The 19639-nt window shown below is 39.4% G+C and overlaps 1 long non-coding RNA gene across 7 annotated transcripts in view; it reads right to left on the minus strand.

Annotated features, from left to right (window-relative positions):
- Window positions 1-19639, minus strand: part of LOC101127694 (uncharacterized) — a 36118-nt gene that overhangs the window by 11347 nt on the left and 5132 nt on the right. For 3 of the 7 annotated variants that reach the window (XR_008678580.2, XR_008678575.2, XR_008678574.2), the window contains 3 exons: window positions 3754-3876; window positions 1813-1912; window positions 562-743 (listed from right to left, as the gene is read on the minus strand). This is a non-coding gene — a long non-coding RNA (uncharacterized lncRNA). Of the gene's footprint in view, window positions 1-561; window positions 744-1812; window positions 1913-2685; window positions 2864-3753; window positions 3877-8587; window positions 8712-13984; window positions 14252-19639 lie in introns of those variants that run through there. The other 4 variants (XR_008678578.2, XR_008678579.2, XR_008678581.1 and 1 more) reach the window with 4 other exon arrangements.

Consider the following 19639-nt stretch of genomic DNA (forward strand, 5'->3'; position numbering starts at 1 on the left):
CTAGGCTGGTCTTGAACTACTGGCTTCAAGTGATCTGCCGGCTTCAAGTGATCTGCCAGCCTCGGCCTCCCAGAGTGCTGGGATTACAGGTGTGAGCCCCTACCCCAGCCCCATTTGCATTTTCAGTAGTTCCCTGTGGGATCCTAATCCACTAGGTATTTGGAAGAGTTAAATATCTTTCTCTCCTACTCCCTAACCCCCAGCTCCCAGGAACAACTTGGGCCAGATCTTCGATATTCACCCCAGACATCCTACCACCAGTAAAACATGCTACTATTGACATAAAGAAAAAGATTTCAGGCAATACTTATGAAATTATTTAAATTCTGGGTAAAAGATGATTAATAGCCATAGTCGTTCCTGAGTTTGATCTTGACTTAACGTTTGCTCCTAGTTTCAATTTAGCAAATTTTTATGGAGGGCCTTCTCTGTACCTAACACTTTAAGATGCTGAATGGGCTTCTAAAGAAATACTGCATATACTTTAGTTCCTGTCCTCGACAAGACAGTTTTTCCTCTTTTGACAAAAATATACAAAGCAGCATGTGGGTCTTCACTTACATGTCATAAAACACCAGGACAGGAAGAAATCCCTGGATGAGGTTGTCATGGAGAAGAGGAGCCTCAGATGAACTTGGAAAGATTAGTCTCTCAGGATGTAAGAAGATACCAAAATGAATTATTTTCAGTAATCTCCATTTCTTCATGACTCAGACAGACTCAAATGTTAATTGTACTTTGCACTGGAAAAATTAAACAGTGGATATAAAACCATGCAAACGCTAGGACAACTAAATCTTTGTGCTTAACCATTTGTTCCTTGTGAAATCACCTTTTCATAATTAATTGTTATGAGAAACTGGGGGCAGGAACTGGCCTCTGAGAACAGCAAAATAAACTCTCTGAGGTGTGAAAATGAAATCTCCTTCTACTTATAGCTTTGGAATTGTAGTGGACACAACAGAACTCCCCTGGGTGTTGGCAGAAGCTTGTCATGAGCACTCTTGGGCAAGCTTGAAAAATTAGCTAAAAAGTGTTTTGAGGAAAGTCAGTTTGAATATTCACCATTATGTAGATTATAAATTTGGTAAAGGCTCTTAAACAATTGTCATCTTTTCTGACAGCAATGTCTTTTGATTAAAATATATATATATACACACACACATATCCACATATATACACACACATACACACATATGTATATTCAAATAGTTTCATAATTTAAAAAACCCAATCATACATTGATAAAACTGACACCAGCTATCCCAAAGCCACAAATCACCACACAGAGGAACCTTGTTCCCTCCTCACTCTTCTCTGGTTCGTGGGCGCCCACCTTGCTGACCATCTCCATGGAGAGCATCAGCAGGATTGAGCCTGAAGGAAATGAGAAATGCAAAGCAGAGAGAACAGGGTTGTGCCTCTGATAGTCACGTCTTTTGTAAAGTGCATTTCTCTCTCCGAACGGCAAGAGCTTATCTTTAAGCCTAGAAGCCAAGGGCGATTCCTTCTAATTAGGCCAGTAGTCACCATTCTGGTTCCAATAAAATTAATGAAATGACTAATTAGATGCAGAATATTATGCTACCGTTACAGTCCACTAAGGAGTAAAAATGTGACAGTCTCTTCTTAAGAAGCTTATAACCTAAAGGAAATACAAACAGACCTCAATTTCTTTTTTTCTCACTTGAGTGAATATATCTTACACCGTTCTGTCAAATCAGAAAGGTTCTGTCAGGGAGAATAAGCTCCTTTTAATATGTATGCAGAAAGAAACCTAAAGAGTTAGAGCAGTGAGCACAGCAGAGTCACCTTTTCCAGAGGCTTAGGAAAGTCCTAACAAGAAACAGCCACAGAATAGGTTTCTGGTCCCCTCACTCCCAGTCTTGAATCCAAAGCACGCACTCTCCATCTAAAACAATGCAGAACGTAATTTTTGAAAGACAGAAAATTAATGGTTGTGAACCCTCTAAAACGATGTTTTATTTTACTCACCTAAATTATTATTTTCATTGCAAAATCATGGTCCTTCGCTCTGCTGACTTAATGCTGTAATGCTTTGTGTACCTGAAGAGACAGGCTTCAGATACCTCAAGAGCTGTCTGTGTCTGATGGATAGACGAATAAGCCCTAATGCTCTTCGTGGAGGGCAACCCTCTAATTTCAGTAAGAATTGAGCTATGTGGTGCTTTTATGTGAGTAACCCAGAGTGAAGGTCTGCTGATTCTGAATGGAGGAATTAAAACATTTCTGAGAATAAACACTGATGATACCTACAAGGATGGAAGGATGGTTTTCCCTAAGTCGTATTTGAGTAAAAATTTGGAGGCATCTGTTTAAGAATTCTGTTCAGTTGTTCTCTGTGGGTTCCTACCTTTCTTTCCCTACCGTGTGTGAAAGGTGCTGGTGCCAAAATGGAGTCACTTATGTCAAACTGTAACAAAACGGAGTCAGGGGAGGCCATGAAGAAGAAGCCTTTAAGCACACATGCCTGTAACAAGCCTTACAGAAGACACTCTAGCACATAGATCAGTAACAGGACCTATCTCAAGACTTCCTCGAGATGGCAGTATTCTGGATAAGCCACTCACACAAGGACAGGTACTTAGCAACAGTCTCCACCAGCGAACAAACACTAACTGCCATGAGCTTGTGGCCTATGAACGTTACTAAAAAGCAACTCACATGGACTTCTCTTTGTCTTTAAAAGCTTCCCCTTTGCCTCGACCCCCTTGGATGTGCGTATGATCTGTCATGGCACACATATCCTGTATTGCCATCCCCTGCTGTTGCAAAATAAACGTATTTGTTCTGGAGGGCCCATCTCTCCGAGTTTCTCCTTAGGCGGACCCATGCCAGTTTCCTGAAGTTAATGACCAACAGCATATAACTCGTTTAAGGATCTGCACTCAATTTGTACACACGAAAGAAAGGATGTATAGCAAGAAAAATCCTCACAGATCCTCGTGTTAGGCCATGTTAAGTTCAGACCAAGTGACCTTCCGGAAAGCGAAGGTACTCTCAGACCAACAGACCCTAAAACCAACTTGAAAACCTTGAGCTGTTTTGTAAGCCCCTTGGAGCTTGTCCCCTCCCACCTGGACATGATTTGGAGTTTGTCTGGTTGGTCCTTGGATTTTGGCTTCTGCTTTGATTCCGGATCCACCTTTCCTCCAGCCCTCTGCCTCTTTCTTTTTTCTCAAAATCTCTTAATTGGCTGAGGTCAGCCCTTAGTGTCCGGTTTTGTGCCTCAGCTATATACTTTGTGCCTCTTCAATTTTATACTGTAAAAGCCTTCAATTTTGTACTCTGAAAACTTTCCCTTTTATAACTCTAGGGAGAAAATGCAATATCCCTGGGGCAGAGAGCCTGTTGTAGCTTCTAGCATCTCCCAGAGACCTGCTACAGGTTTGTGACAGGTGGGGGCTATTGCTTTTGGGCTCCTGTCAACAGTACTTTTCAGGAAACTGGGCACTCCAGTTGGTGTTAACTATTTGGGCTATTAGAAAAAAAGCAGAAAGCAGAATACATGTACCCTGGGAAAAGTACTTGGAAAAAGCATGTGAAAACATCTGTGTTCTGTGTCGAGGTATGTGATACAAATTGCTCAATTATCGTAAAGGGTGAATGTGACAAAAAATTAAGTGGGACCAACATCTGGCCATTCCCATGTAAGGAATTAATGAGGCTTAAAGGCCCTTTTGATCATCAAATACCTCCCCAAGTGGCCTGTCATTTCATCTGAAAACTTACATTTTCTTGTCCAGGAGGCCTCCGTTCAAACACAACCATCTTTTTTGGAAGGTACACATACAAATTAATCATCATCAATGTATTAGATGGAGCAAGTGATTCTGTGTCCCAGCAGAACAGGCTCTGAAAAACAAAACATGGAAAAAGAACATTTTAAGCACAGAGTGAATTGAGAATGTTTTGGAGCTATACTGTTTAAAACGATGGACACTAACCCTACGTGGCTATTTAATCTTAAATTCAAATTTAAATTAATTAAAATAAAATAATTTAGTTCCTCAGTCACATTAGCTACACTTCAAGGGCTCAGTAGCCACATGTGGCTAGTGGCCGACATATTGGAGAGTGCAGATACAGAACATTTCTGAATGTGCTGAAAGTTGATTGCACAGCTCTGGTCTAGAGTGTAGGGGACTTAATGGGGAGAGCTTGTCTAAATACATTGTTTCTATGTTGTACTTGGAATCCAGAGAACAGCCAAGAAAGTACTAGAAAAAATGTAGGTGGGGGAGGGGAAGAGCTCCAATAGAGAAATAGGATCACATAAAATAAGAGTGGTAGGGAGACCAAAGGCAAGCATTGCCTGTTTCACAGTGTTGCTTGGAGTCTTCTGCTGACATATTCTATGAGGAAAAGGCAGAATTTCCCAGCAAGTTATGCCTAGGTTCAAATCCTGGTTTTGCCAAATATTAGTTGGGTGGTTGTAAGCGAGCCATTTAACTCTTTTTAGTTTTTCCTCATCTGTGAAATAGAGATTTTGATTCCTACCCTGCACCACTGTCATGAGGATTAAAGAAAATATATGCAAATCTGGTATATCGTAGGTCCCCAATGAATTGGAGCAATTATATTATAACGCCCATTACCCTGCTTTGAACCACTGACTGTCACTCACATCTTTGTATCTGTCTACATGTCCAGCACATAGCAGGCATTCCATAAAAAGCTGTTGGATTTAATTGAACTTGAGGACACTGACCTTTCCCCCACCCCTCTCTGTCCCTCACTCCCTTTCTCTCTCTCTGCCCTCTCCTTCCCCTCTCTCTCCTTCTTTCTCTTTTCTCTTGTTTTCCTTTTTTTGAGACAGGGTCTTGCAGTGTTGCCCAGGTTGGAGTGAAGTGGTGCAATCATAGCTCACTGCAACGTCGGACTCCTGGGCTCAAGAAATCCTCCCACCTCATCCTCCTGAGTAGCTAGAGCTGTTCCAGTAGGTAGTCCGGCAGACACGAGCAGGACAGAAAGGTCCCCACCTCACCCCACTGGAATATCAGGCAACCATTAGGTGATGGTCAGGTGGTTGTTAAACTCTCTCTAAAATAATAATTGGTTGTAGGTGGTGCCAGGAAAAGGCAGTCTCCCAATAGATAGAAACACCTGAAGTTGGTGATTAGTAGCTTCCCAATAAGATCTCAGGAGTTGGGCCAGGTGGGCTCAAGCACTAAGGGGCATTCTTCCCTTACCAGGAAAGTATTCCTAGAGGAAGGTCGTATACCAGTTAAACTCTGCTATTTTGCCTCTTAGTTGTCTGATATTCCTTATGGGGGACGGGGCTTTCCTGCCCTGCTCATGTCTACCTAACTTACTGTAACAGGACTATGGGTGTATATTACCATACCCGGTTAATTTTTTTAATTTTTATTTTTAGTAGAGACAAGATCCCACTGTGTTGCCCAGGCTGGCCTTTCTTTTTGTAAGCTCTCATCTTCACTACAAATGAAGACCCAGTGAAAGAAAGATGCTGTCCAAATGCCAGTGTTATTGGTATTGCAAAAGTAATTAATATGGAATAGGATCAGAAGACAACAGTCCCTTGGAAGCTAATCCTTTTAAGTTAATGGAATTTAAATATTATAATTCATGAAATAGCACTTAAGTAGTACTGCTTGGACAGTTACTGCTTGTTAGCTGTATTTGCTGAATTTAAAAAATTACACCCTTCACAGAATTGCTTGAGGGCACAAGTACAAAGAATTAATATATTAATTATCGTAAGTGAATCATTAAACAGCAACAGTAATTAACAGCTTAAGTTAATATCTGTAAAAAAACCCACACAAACCAGGAGTCTTAGTGCTCTCCTACTGGGAAAAGAGCTGGAAGAAGAGCTGAATGGTGGAATATCGGATGTGAATGTGTAATCATGCGAGTTCATCTGGTCCCTCCTACTGCCTTCATATTGAACCACTGTGGACAAATAAGCCCTCACTGTAATGGTCTTAATAAGACATTTAATAATCTTTGCCTGGTGCCATGGTTAATACTGAGTGTCAACTTGATTGAAGGATACAAAGTACTGATCCTAGGTGTGTCTGTGAAGTTGTTGCCAAAGGAGATTAACATTTGAGTCAGTGGGCTGGGAAAGGCAGACACACCCTTAAACTGGGTGAGCACCATCTAATCAGCTGCCAGCGCAGCTAGAATATAAAGCAGGCAGGAAAACATGAAAAGGCTAGATGGGCCTAGCCTCCCAGCCTACATCTTTCTCTTGTGCTGGACCCTTCCTCTCCTTGAACATCAGACTCCAGGTTATTCAGTCTGGGGACTTGGATTGGCTTTCCTTGCTCCTCAGCTTGTAGATGGCCTCTTGTGGGACCTTGTGATCAAGTGAGTTAATACTTACATAGTGTGAGTTAATACTGCTCCACTTTATATTTATATATATATATATCTCCTATTAATTCTGTCCCTCTAGAGAATGCTGACTAATACACTAGGCCTGCACTTATTATTGAGACTTCTTTTTCTTTGTATCATCAGTGTGTATTTTTTCATAGATACCTAACCTGTCAAATGAGATGTTTGAAACTTTCAGAGGAGAAGTTTTAAATGTGGGCTCCAAGGAGTCCAGAACCACTCAGCAACTTGGGGAACAGAAAGCGAGGTAGGATGTATGAGCAGGAACAGATGTGATTTACTGTCTCACCAACCCTAACACTCCCCTCCCAACCTTGATTAAGCTAGCATAACACAAATTTTATATATTTAATTGGCTTGCTTTAATTAGGTTTGAAGAAGAGTCTCCAACAACTTAATATCTTTTCTATATCTTGTATCTTCTTTTTTATATCTTGGTAGATTATTTTGAAAATCACCTAATTTGATCTTTCTAAATTTCCTGTTCACTGAAGTCCTTAGTTCTGAACCCTCGCTGACAAATTATATCCACACGTATTCTGATTCAGTAAATTAATGCGGGACCCTAACATTTAAAAAAATCTCCCTAGAGGATGCCAACTTGCAGCCAGGGTTGAGATGTATTGTTTAGTCCAACTGCACTGATTTCCTTCCAGGTAGAAATGGGTAGGAGAAGCATTTCTTTTTTTTTTTTTTCTGCCAGAGGACAGTTTTCCCAGGAAAATTTGTGTTTATAGAGCTTAGTTTATTCTTTTTTTCCATATTCCTATATAAATCAACATTCCCATCTTGACATCCCTCAAGTAATAGCTGCTATGACTCTCAAACCATTGACTTTATCATTTAATTTTATGAATTTCTATCTGTTATCGAGAAGAGATGGGTTTCATTTAATTAAGATGATGTCTTTTGGCCAGGCGTGGTGGCTCATGCCTATAATCCCACCACTTTGGGAGGCCAAGGCAGGTGGATCACCTGAGGTCAGGAGTTCAAGACTAGGCTGGCCAGCATGGCAAAACCCCATCTGTACTAAAAATACAAAAAAAAAAAAAAAAAAAAAAAGGAATTAGCTGGGTGTGGTGGCATGCACCTGTAATTCCAGCTACTTGGGAGGTTGAGGCAGGAGAATTGCTTGAACCTGGGAGGCAGAGGTTGCAGTGAGCCGAGATCGCACCATTGCACTCCTGCCTGGGTGAGGGAGTGAGAGTCTATCTCAAAAAAAACAAAAAACAAAAAACAAAAGATGGTGTCTTTTAGTAAATCTATAAATGTCCACCAACAACTGTTAGTGTTGAGATTGTTATACAATGTTAGAGCATATTTTTACCTTACATGTGTTTGTTTTGTTTGTTTGTTTGCGGGGTGTGTGTGTGTGTGTTCTGAGACAGGGTCTTGCTCTGTCATCCAGGCTGGAGTGCAGTGGCACAATCACTCACTGCAGCCTTTGCCTCCTGGGCTCACGTGATCCTCCCACCTCAGCCTCCCAAGTAGCTGGGACCAGAGGTGCATGCCACCATGCCTGGCTAATTTTAGTATTTTTGTAGAGACAGGGTTTCATCATGTTGCCCAGGCTGGTCTCAAACTCCTGGGCTCAAGTGATCCTCCTGCCTCAGCCTCCCCAAGTGCTGGGATTACAGGAATGAGCCACCATGCCCAGCCAATGTGTTATTATTTTTTTTTTAATAACAAAAATGTATTATTATTATTGTGTCTTGCACACAGTAGGCTCACACTGAATGATTAATGTCACAATAAGAATCTAGAAATAATTCTACCTATCTGTCACAAAATGTGTAAACATCCAGCTGCTACCATGTACCCGTACTCTGAGCTGAGTGTTTTCCATTAGTGTAGGACCAGGATTAGCTAACAAGGGCAGCATTCCAGGGTTTTTTTTCTTGTCACCACTTTTGTGTTCCAGTTAAGTGGCAATAAATTTGGTAAACAGACAACAGGTGAACTAGAGAACTGGTATGATCTTCCATTCTGAACAGCTAGATATAGCACTGGTATGAGTGACTGAGTCAGTAGGAATAGACTATGATTCCCTCCCTCCCTTTCTCCCTTTCTTCCTTCCCTCCCTCCCGTTTCTGAAAATCCAAGGAAGCAGAAAAATATAGAAAACGATATTGCAAATACCCATATATCTGTCACCTGACTTTAAGTCTTACCATTTTTTGATATTTCATCCAATACTTACTAATATGGTTTGGCTCTGTGTCTCCACCCAAATCTCATCTCAAATTGTAATCTCTATTGTGTCAAGGGAGGGACCTGGTGGGAGGTCACTGGATCATGGGGACAGTTTCCCTGGTTTCCCACATGCTGTTCTCGTGAGAGTGAGGGAGTTCTCACGAGATCTGATGGTTTTTAAAGTGGCAGTTTCCCCCGAGTGCTCTCTCTCTCCTGCCACCACGTAAGACCTGCCTTGCTTCCCCTTTGTCTTCCTCTATGATTGTAAGTTTCCTGAGCTCTCCCCAGCCATGTGGAACTGAGAGTCAATTAAACCTGCTTTCTTTATAAATTACTCAGTCTCAGTTATAGCAGTGTGAAAATGGACTAATACACTTAGTTTAAGAAATAGAAATTCACAATTAGAATTGAAGCTACCTTTATAACGACACTGCCCTTAACTCATACTCTTTCCCAGACTTTGCTACACATTAGAATCACTTGGAGAAATTTAAAACTCCCATTTCCCAGGTCTCACCTCCTACCAATTAAACTGGAATGTCTGGGAGAGGCAGCCTTTAGTATTCTGTAAGCTCTGCAGGTAATTATTACATGTGAAAAGTTTGGAAAATACTGTCCTATTTCCCACTCCAAAGGTAACTTCCATCCAATATTTGATGTTTATATTTTTACTACATATGTGTATTTATAAACAAAATACAGTTTTGCATGTTTTAAAATATACACGTTGTATAATTTTATATTCTATAATATGCTTTTTATACTCAACTTACCTTTTTGTGGTTTATCAATATTTATGCATGTAGTTATAACTTACTCATTTTAACGGCTATATAGCATTCAACTTTTAAATAAACCATGTTATTTGTCCACCTTCCTATTGGCAGATGTTAACAATATGACTTTGTGTTTATGAATTTTGTTCATTTATTCATTTATTTAGGTCTTTTATATGTCTTGGTAAAGATCGTGCACACCTTGTGTTGGCATAATTCCTCGATATCTGGAGTTTTTCTGCTATTGCACATGGTATCCTTCAATCACGTATTTGTCACTGGTCCATATGAATAAAATCAGTTTTAGTGAGTTGATTGTGGGTCCAGCAACTTTGCTGAATTTTCTTATTAGCTTAAGGAGATTTGGCGTATATTCTCAGTTTTCATTTGGAGACAATCATATTACCTGTAGTGATAGTTTTCTTTTTTTCTGAGCTTTATAAATTTAGTACCTTTCTTTTATCTTATTGTACTGTTTAGAACCTCCAGCATAATGTTTGGTAAAATCTGTGATAAAAGAAACCCTTAGATTCTTTCTAACTACAAAGGGAATGCTTCTAATGTTTTACTTTTAAGAATTATGTCTGCTATGAGTTTTTTGTGAGTTCCTATTATATATATCCTTTATCAGGTTTAGAAAGTTTTCTTCTTATTTTGCTAAGACTTTTTATCATTAAAAGGTGCTGAATCTTATCATGTGCTCTTTTTTCATCTACTAGAAGATTATATGGTTTTTTTCTTTTAATCTGCTAAGAAGATACATTTATATGACTATACCCTGTTTTAAATAATATTATATGAAAGTAATACATACACACACATAGTTTTAAGAATCAAATTGTACCACTAACATTATAATGGAAAGCACTTGGTACCTGGCTCATCATCCAATATCTGAGGCAATCATTTCCAATTATTTTATGTATTTCTTCTGGTATTTTCCTTCCTATTCAAATAATAACAAGTATATACTGACTTATTTTTATTCTGAAGCCTATTTTGCTTAAAATTAATAAAGATACTTCAGTTTTTTAAATTAGTGCTAAGATGTTATGTATTTCTCTATCTCTTTCTTTCAATTTATCTGGGTTTTTATATTTGAAGTGAGTTTCTTGCTGCAATGTATAATTGGATCTTTTAAAACCCACTTTGACAATCTTTGTCTTTTAGCTGCTGTATTTAGATAATTACATCTAAATATCAACTTATTGATGTTGCTGAATTAATATTTATCATGTTTATAACTTTTCTATCTGTTGCATTTATGCTTTCTTTTTTCCTCTTCCATTTCTGCCTTCTTTGCTTTTAATTGAGCATTTTATATTATTTCAAATTTTTCTTCTTCTCTTAGAATATCAATTACACTTTTTTTACACAACTTTTTTAGTAGTTTCCTTTGAGTTTGTTATATACACCTACAACAAATCCAAGTCTACTTTCAAATAGCCCTATTCTACTTTAGGGGTAGTGCAAGGACCTTACAACAGAATATTTTAAATTCCTTTCTCCTGTGACTTAAGATATTGCTGTCACTGATTTCACTTTTTTTTTTTTTTTTTTTGAGATGGAGTCTTGCTCTGTTGCCCAGGCTGGAGTGCAGTGGCACGACCTTGGCTCAGTGCAAGCTCCGCCTCCCGGGTTCATGCCATTCTCCTGCCTCAGCCTCCCGAGTAGCTGGGACCACAGGTGCCCGCCATCACACCTGGCTAATTTTTTGTATTTTTAGTAGAGACGGGGTTTCACCGTGTTAGCCAGTATGGTCTTGATCTCCTGACCTTGTGATCCGCCCGCCTCGACCTCCCAAAGTGCTGGGATTACAGGTGTAAGCCACCGCGCCTGGCCTGATTTCACTTATTGATATGCTATGATTACCCAATAAATTGGTGTAATTATTGTTTTAAATTATCTCTTAGATCAACTGATAAATTGGTATGGTTTATGGTTTACTTTCATCCATTCTTTCTCCGATGATTTTCTTTCTAAAGATCTAAATTTCTAACATGTATTATTTTCCTTCTGCCTGAAGAATATTTGAACATTTCTTGCAAAACAGATGATGAATTCCTTCAGTTTTTGTTTAAGCAATCTTTTTTCATTCTTAGTTTTGAAGGATAATTTTGCTGCATATAGAATGCTGGGATGGTGGGGTTATTTTCCAACATTTTAAGTCTTTTACTCCACTCTCTTTTGCTTGCATGGTGTGCAATCAGAATTTTTTTTATAATTATTATTCTTCGTGTTCTATAGATAAGATTTTTCCCCTGTTTTTTTTCAATATTTTTCTTTTTGTTTTTGGTTTTATACAATTTGAATATGATATGCTTAGTCCATTTTTGGTGTTCGCTTGGTGTTTCTTGAGCATTCAGAATTTGTGGTTTGGTGTCTGTCATTATTTTTGAGAAAATGTCAGCCATTATTACTCCAAGTATTTTTTTCTACTTTACTTTCTTCTTTTTCTTCTTCTAGTGTTGCATTTACACACGTTATGCCTTTTGCAATTGTTCTACAATTTTTTTGAATGTTCTGTTCTCCTTTTTAAATTATCTTTTCTCAGAAACCATTGTACCAAAAGGATAACTTCACTCATGTTTATCACAGTACTATTGAAAATACCAAAGTGGAATTGGCCTTAGTGGCCATTAGAAGATGATTGGATAAAGAAAATGTGGTGTGTGTATACACACACACACACACACACACACACTATATAAATATATATGACAGAATACTATGAAGCCATAAAAAAGAAGGAAATGTCTTTTGCAGCAACATGGATGGAATTGGAGGCCATCGTTTTAAGTGCAACAACTGAGAAATAGAAATACCACCTCTTCTCACTTACAAGTGGGAGCTAAATAGCATGTGCCCATGGACATGGAGTACAGAATAACAGACAGTAAAGAGTTGGAAAAGTGGAGAAGATTGGAAGGGAGTGGATAATAAAAAGTTACTTTGGGTGATGGATACACTAAAAGCCCTGACTTCATCACTATGCAATATATCCATGTAACGAAATTACATGTCTACCCTATAAATTCATATAAGAAAAAAAGAAAAAAAGGCAAATGTGAGCACAACTTCTTTAAAAAATACATACGTTCTCTTTTCTCATTGCATTTTAGTTTAGGAAGTTTCCGTTGACCTATATTAAGGCTCTCTAATTTTTTCCTTATCTGTGTGACATCTACTGTTGAGCAAATTAAAGGTATTCTTGATTTCTGTTACCAAGTTTTTGATTTCTAATATTTCCTTTTAGTTCTTTCATGGAATTTCCATGTCTCTGCTTACATTTGCCCTCTGTTTTTACACAGTGTATACTCTTTACATTGGAGTCTTTACCATTTTAATCATGGTTATTTAAATTCTGTCTTATAATTTCAACGTTTTCATATCTGAGTTGGATCCTGATGATTGCTTTATTTCTTCAGATTGTATTTTTGTTTCCCATTTGGTAGGCTTTGTAATCTTTTGTTAAAAGCTGAAAATGTTGTGTCAGGTAATATGGATTGAGGTAAACAAGCCTGTATGAGGATCTGGCTAGGAATTTACCTGTGCTATGGCCTAAATGTTTCTGTTCTCCACAAATGTTGAATCCTAACCCCTAGTGCAATAGTATTAAGAGATGGGGCTTTTAGGAAGTGATTAGGTCTTGAGGATGGAGCCCTCATGAATGGGATTGGTGCCCTTATAAAAGCGGCCCAATGGAGTTCATTTATCCCTTCTGCCATGTGAAGACGCAGTGAAAAGGCACCATCTTCAAAGCAAAAATGGTTAATACCCAAGCTCTTGCCAGATGCTGAATGGTGAACTCCAGCCTCCAGAGCTGTGAACGAAAAAATTTCCATTGTGTATAAGTTACCCAGTCTAAGGTATTTTGTTACAGTAGCCTGAACAGATTAAGACAGATTGTGTTTAATGTTTTCTGTAGCTGTAGGTGCCAGAGGCTTCAAATTCGTCTAGTGTCCTTGCTTTGTCTCCACTTGTGACTTAGGGCTTTCATTATCCCCAGTCTCTGTTTTGCAGCTCCTTTAGCTGTATCCAGTGTTATTCTGGAGCCCCGATTGTGTGGCACTAAGATGTATGGGAGGGAAAATGTTCTATAATCTTCCAATTAAATTAAATCTCAGTCCATCATTGAGTCTATGTTTCAAATCTTTTACCTTCAGAAATATTTCTCCAATAGTATAGCTTCCCCCATCCCGCCCCCAGCACCAGTCTCTAACTCTTTTCCTAGCTGCAGTGTTCCCAGTCTACTTCCTCAAACCCTGACTTCTATTCTCCCTCCCCATGCCCCAAGCCCCTTTACAGAAAACAAGAAGATTAAAGGGAGCTAGAGTTGGAGAAATGTACTTTCTCTATCTGGGATAAGGCTCTGGCAAAGTCTTTTCCCCAGGAGATCTCTGGGTGTATTTCACAATGATCTCCTGGCCCACCCCTGCCCTCTTCCCAGCCAGAGTCAGAGTCATCAGGGAATCTCTCTTAGATCTTCACCAGGAGAATCTGGTAGAGTCCCTGGAGGTAATGACCCTGAAAAATGTGCCCCACCTGGGCCCCAATACTATGTCTTCCAGGAGTTTCTGACCCTTAGGTTATTCCACACTCAGCTTCCAGCAATTCATTAAAATTACCTTTTAAGTGTTCCTAATGGCAGCTTCTATTTCAGGTAATTGGATCTCAGCTGAGGATCTATGGGTTCACCTGCCTTTCCAGATTTCAGGGTAGTGGTTTACTCTGCAAATTCAGCTCTATAGTGAGTCCAAGAAAAGTCATTGATTTTCAGTTTGTCCAGCTTCATTTTGTTGTAAGGGCAATAGCGACAACTTCTAAGCTCTTTACATGTTAGAGAGGAAACACAAAGTCTTGACTCCAGACTTTTACAGTCCATTCCAAGAATCCTGGATTCATGTGGAAGAGGAATGGACACAGTTTCAGTCCTCCCTGCCTCATGATGTAAGTCCCAGTTCCTGTTCCTTTATGGGGTTAACACCCAAGCCCCTAGGTAATGGAAGCAGGCACCATTCTATCTCCACAGCTGGCACAGCATCATCTCATGCATTTTCTACTCTGGCTTCCAGTTTCCTTTTTGTTTTTGGCCTTTGGGAATTTTCTTTACTTTCTACTATTCTCAAATGAAAATGTATAAGGATGTGAATTTATGTTCTCTTGGCATTTCTTGGTAGATGGACAATTTTCAGATTATTTAGTCTGTAACATTGCTAAAACTAGCCTCTTACCAATTTTTCTATTCAAATATTTGGTGAGCTGGTGGGTGCTGTGACTCCTGAAATCCCACTGGCCCAGGCAAAGCCCTAGGCAGGGAATTGGAACTCCCTGGTACTGCTTGCTGTTCTGCCCCTGACTACCTGATTACTGTGTCATGGTGCATGGAGAAGCCTCTCAGCACTGTCAAGTCCTGGGCCCAGTGGGAAAGCAGCAATGCTATGGTATTCACAGCAGATTTGCCTGAGCCCAGTGGATGCTGTCTACCCAGCTTCTCCTGTGTGTGATCCTGATAATACTTATCTTCTTGAGTACCACAACTCTCCACTTCTGGGTTTCTTTGGAGTGTGGCTCTGTTGCACTTGCCTCCCTCATCCTAAGCAACACTGAGCAAGATTTTGACAGATTCAGATCAGCTTTTCCACCTCTTCCTCCCGCCTCTGCCTTATCCCAAGACTTCAGTTTATGACTTCTCCTCTAGAGAAGGGATTTTGCAAATCCCATCTCCTTCTTGGTGATATAGCTTGCTCTTTTTCAATATATAGCTTTGACCCAGGGACATATTGCAGCCAAATCTGCATAATTACTTGGAAGAACTGGGATACCCAAGTGATCAATCTTTGGGACTTAATTTGAGTAGGCACCCCAAGACTTATGGGGGAGGGGAGGTGCATGTGAACAAGAATTAAAGGATTTTGTCAAATATTCTAGTTTAGTTCCTGAAAAAGGAATGGATGAGCATGACTCAGCAACTCCCAAGAAAGAAACCCTATTGTGTTGGAGTATAGAAGCCTTAGTATCTGAGTATTTAAAAGGAGCACTTTATTTTTAAGTATCTCCTTTTTCTTGAGATAAGAATATTAAAACCTTAATTTCTGGGCTTCAGGTCAAGCTCCCTTAACAAGCACTGTGGGTGGGATGTTTTCTGGTTCCTCTCAAGGAGCTGCTCATCAAACAGTCTTTTGAAACTGAGCCAGCAGGTAGAGGCTGCAGAGAACAAGCTAAGGTCACCCATGCAAGAGGTTGGTTAATTCAATTATAAATCAAATTGCAAAAGGACAGCAATTTGCTGTAAGTTCTTGAGATGCTCATAATGTGGAATGCTTTTTCCCTTAGAAGGACTTAAGCTCACCGGCTTTAAATAAATCCTACAAAACTCAAGTCCATAGGTGCATATTTCTGTGTAAACATTGTGGAGTAGTTAGTGATTAAAAGAGATGTAATCTCTTAGTAGGGAAAAGAGGAGGAAATTAAAAAATGGTGCCATATCCCATGTAGGTTTACAATGGTGTTGATATAGGTGATTTTAATTCTCAGGCAGAAACTTTCAAGATTTCATCTATTATTAACTGAGACACAGTCAAAGACCTTGCAAAAACGTTAAAACCCCCATTTTAGAACTAACAGGTTCCTCTATATTCCCTGTTTTCAGGGGCCCCTCAGGATTTCCCCCTTTATAGCTACCTTACTGGCTTTATTAGACCATATAATTCCTGGTTGTCATTTCAGCATCAGATGGACCTCACCTCCCTCAGGAATCTTTCCTGATTTCTTTCCCTACTCCTATTGCCCACTTCAAGGCCCCTGCTCTGGAGCTTCCACAATATCTCTCAGTGATTCACTATTATTTAAAATCTCATCCTTGAATGCCAATCTCCCCTCAAGGCTGTGAGCTGCTACAGGGCTCTGTCTTCATACATTATTTTCTTCTGTCACTCAGTACCCAGCACATACAAAATTGTTTGGTTTATTTTTTAATGTAAACTTTTAAATTAACATTACCCGATGTAGAAAATTACACAAGTCATACATGTACAGCTCAGTTGATTTCTGACAGTAAACACACCCATGTAACCAGCACTCTGGATCAAAGAATGGAACATTTGCAGAGCCCTGGAAGCACCCCTTATGTTTTCTTTCAATGCCTCTCACTTGCTCGAAGCTAACACCTATCTTGAGTCCTAATGCCATACATTCATTTTGCCTATTTTTGGGCTTTGTGTAAATGGAATAATAAATTTTGCATCCTTTTGTGTTTCCTTGTTTCACAAGCCATTATGTTTGTAAGATTCATCTAAGTATTTTTGGGTGTATGGCTGTAGTTTATTTTCCTAGCTTGATCACTTTCTATTATATAAATGCACCATAATTTATCCAGTCAATTGTTCTTGGACCTCTAGGTTTTTAGTTTGGGACTGTTATAAATAGTGTTAATAGTGTTGCTATAAACATTCTGACACATGTTGTTAAAAGATAAATTTAGACACATTAAAATTTTGAAGGGTTTATTTGAGCAGACAACCATTCATGAATTGGGCAGCATCAGAACACAAGCAGTTGGGCTCTACTCACGGGACATAAGGGGAAAACTTTTATAAGGTGTTCTTGGAAGCAAGACCAAGAAAATATATTTGACTGGTTAAAGTGGAAAGTCCTTAGTTAGAGGTTAGTTTGGTGGTTTCTGATTAGTTAAGCTTAAGTTTCATTTTACTGTTTACATTGAGTTGGGCTTTTGCTTGCTTATGTAAAAGACCCAAGGCACTCGAGCCAATTCAGCCTAAGGGCCTTCCATCAGTTTTTCTTAACAATGTATTTTGGTACACATATATTTGCATTTCTAAGGCAAAAATTGATAAATAATAGGTTTCACATATTTCCAACTTTCATAGAAATCACCAGTTTTCCAAAGTAGGTTGCACCAATTTTTATCCCTAGCAGTTCAACAAATGTGTTTTGAATAAATTAATTTCCTCCCTAAGCTTGACTCTTTAGGGTGACACATCTCTATAGCTATCTTGAAAAGAAAAAGTCTTCGGTTCCTTCCTTCTTTTTAATTTTCTTCTTATATCTGTTAATAAGTGACTTAAACTAGGGCTAAATGGAAATGTCTATAAATGTTACATATGAGAAAATTCCCAAGTCATTGAAATAACCTATAATGTGGATATTTCCTTTCCTGTCTTTATTTTGTAATTGCTGAACACCATTCTGGGAACAACTAGCTTTGCTGAAATATCAGGTTGTGAATAATTCTGAAAGTATATTTAATTTTTCAGACAAATGTGAATAATATATATCTTCCTTTGTGGGATTACTTAGTCTCTCATCTTGCTGTAAACATATCCTAATCAAAAGTAATTGTGAATTTAAACAGTGGAGACCAATTAAAGTGCAGTTACCATTTGTTATGTGAGTTCACCAGTGTAAATGCCCCTCTGTGATGGGATTTTACTTTCATCTAGGCAGCCACATTACATTATCTGATCTGAGCATCATCATATCTCAGTGGGTGAGAATTGAGTCAAGGGGAAAAAACTGAGCGTTGCTAAGAGGTAAGGTAATTTATTCAGGAAACATCACTGTTCTCTGAGGATTGATATTTAACTGGCTTTCCTGCTTGAATGTCTATGTAATTTGCTGGAGGGCAGCTTACATTTGAGGATAGAATCAACACAGGATGGACTTTCTCAGTTCAGTACAATTTTACTTATTCATAGGGTCTCATCTTTCATGCATATCAGGGGAACCAATTGAGTAGCCTCCTGTGCTGGCCCTATGTTGGGACTTACCAAGTACAGTCACGTGTTGCTTAAAGCTAAATGGTATGGCCTATTGGTCCTAGGCTACAAACCTGTATGGCATGTTACTGTACTGAATACTATAGGCAACTAAAACACAATGGTAAGTATTTATGTCTGTAAACATATCTAAACATAGAAAAGGTGCAATAAAAATATGCTATAAAGATTTCAAATGGGCTGGGTGCTATGGCTCACACCTGTAATCCCAGTACTTTGGGAGGCCAAGGCAGGTGGATCACCTGAGGTCAGGAGTTTGAGGCCAGCCTGGCCAACATGGTGAAACCCCGTCTCTACTAAAAATACAAAAATTAGCCAGGCGTGGTGGCGGGTGCCTGTAATCCCAGTTGCTCAAGAGGCTGAGTCAGGAGAATCTCCTGAACCCGGGAGGCGGAGGTAGCAGTGAGACGAGATTGCACCATTACACTCCAGCCTGGGCAACAAGAATGAAACTCTGTCTCAAAAAATAAAATAAAATAAAGATTGAAAGTGGTACACCTCTATAGGGCACTTACCATAAATGGAACTTGCAAGACTGGAAGTTGCTCTGGGTGAGTCAGTGAATGACTGATGAGTGAATGTGAAGGCCTAAGACATGATTGTACACTGCTGTACACTTTATCAGCACTATACACTTAGGCTACACTAAATTTATAATAAAAATTCTTTCTTCAATAATAAAATGAGCTTACTCTAACTTCCTAACATTATAAACGTTTTAATTTTTTAAAACTTGACTCTTTTGTAATAACACAGCTTAAAGCATAAACACTTTGTACAGCTGCACAAATATATTTTCTTTATAGCCTTATTATGTAAGCTTTTTTCTATTTTTACATTTTTTACCTTTTAAACTTTTTTGTTAAAAACTGAGACACAAACACACACACTAGCCTTGGCCTACACAGGGACAGGATCTCCAATATCATGGTCTTCCGCCTCCACATCTTGTCCCACTGGAAGGTCTTCAGGGGCAGTAACACACACGGAGCTGGGAGCTGTCATCTCCTATGATAACAATGCCTTCTTCTAGAATACCTGACGTGCCTGAGGCTGTTTTACAGTGAACTTTTTTTTGTTTTTTTTTTGAGACAGAGTTTCACTCTTGTTGCCCAGGCTGGAGTGCAATGGCGCGATCTCGGCTCACTGCAACCTCCGCCTCCCGGGTTCAAGAAATTCTCCTGACTCAGCCTCCCGAGTACTGGGATAACAAGCATGGGCCACCACGCCCAGCTAATTTTATATTTTTAGTAGAGATGGGGTTTCTCCATGTTGGACAGGCTGGTCTCGAACTCCCGACCTCAGGTGATCCTCCCGCCTCGGCCTCCCAAAGTGCTGGGATTACAGGCGTGAGCGACTGTGCCCGGCTACAGTTAACTTTTTTTAAATAAGTAGCTGGGCACAGTGGTGCCTGCCTGTCCCAGCTACTCAGAAAACTGAGGCAGGAGGATTGCTTGAGCCCAGGAGTTCAAGGCTGTTGTTGGC

Source organism: Gorilla gorilla, chromosome 2 (assembly GCF_029281585.2).
Source record: "Gorilla gorilla gorilla isolate KB3781 chromosome 2, NHGRI_mGorGor1-v2.1_pri, whole genome shotgun sequence".
Taxonomy (NCBI): Eukaryota; Metazoa; Chordata; class Mammalia; order Primates; family Hominidae; genus Gorilla; species Gorilla gorilla.